Raw genomic sequence first — 438 nt, 5'->3', positions numbered from 1 at the left:
TTTACTACCATGACAAATGGACCAGGGTCCTCTGGGTTGTGGGAGACAGACATAGAGTCTGTGCCACTCTGAGTCCCTCGCTTTGATCAAGGAACGGAAACAAGACGAGAGGGATTTGGAAAAATAAAAGAGGGAAGACCATAAAAATAATGATGGAAAGGAAACAGAGAAGTCGATCTGCATTACCGCAACAACATGAGCTACATAGACATGGGTCTTTCAAATTAATTTCCCTAAAAACTTCTTAGTCAATCTCTCTCCCACGGCCTCACGCTCCATCCTTGCATTTCTCTAGACCTTATTAATCACTGAGGAGCGTTATCTGTGAAGCCTCCATACTGCGCTCGCTATCAGTCAAGGTGGCAGAGTTGAAAGGTTTGCCCTCTTCTGCCTGTATCTGGGTGGGATGTGAGAGTTAGTTGGGTATAAGGTTACAGG

This window comes from Oncorhynchus mykiss, chromosome 30 (assembly GCF_013265735.2).
Source record: "Oncorhynchus mykiss isolate Arlee chromosome 30, USDA_OmykA_1.1, whole genome shotgun sequence".
NCBI classification, from domain to species: domain Eukaryota; kingdom Metazoa; phylum Chordata; class Actinopteri; order Salmoniformes; family Salmonidae; genus Oncorhynchus; species Oncorhynchus mykiss.
The sequence above is the reverse complement of the archived record's forward strand: the minus strand, read 5'-3'. Positions refer to the sequence as shown.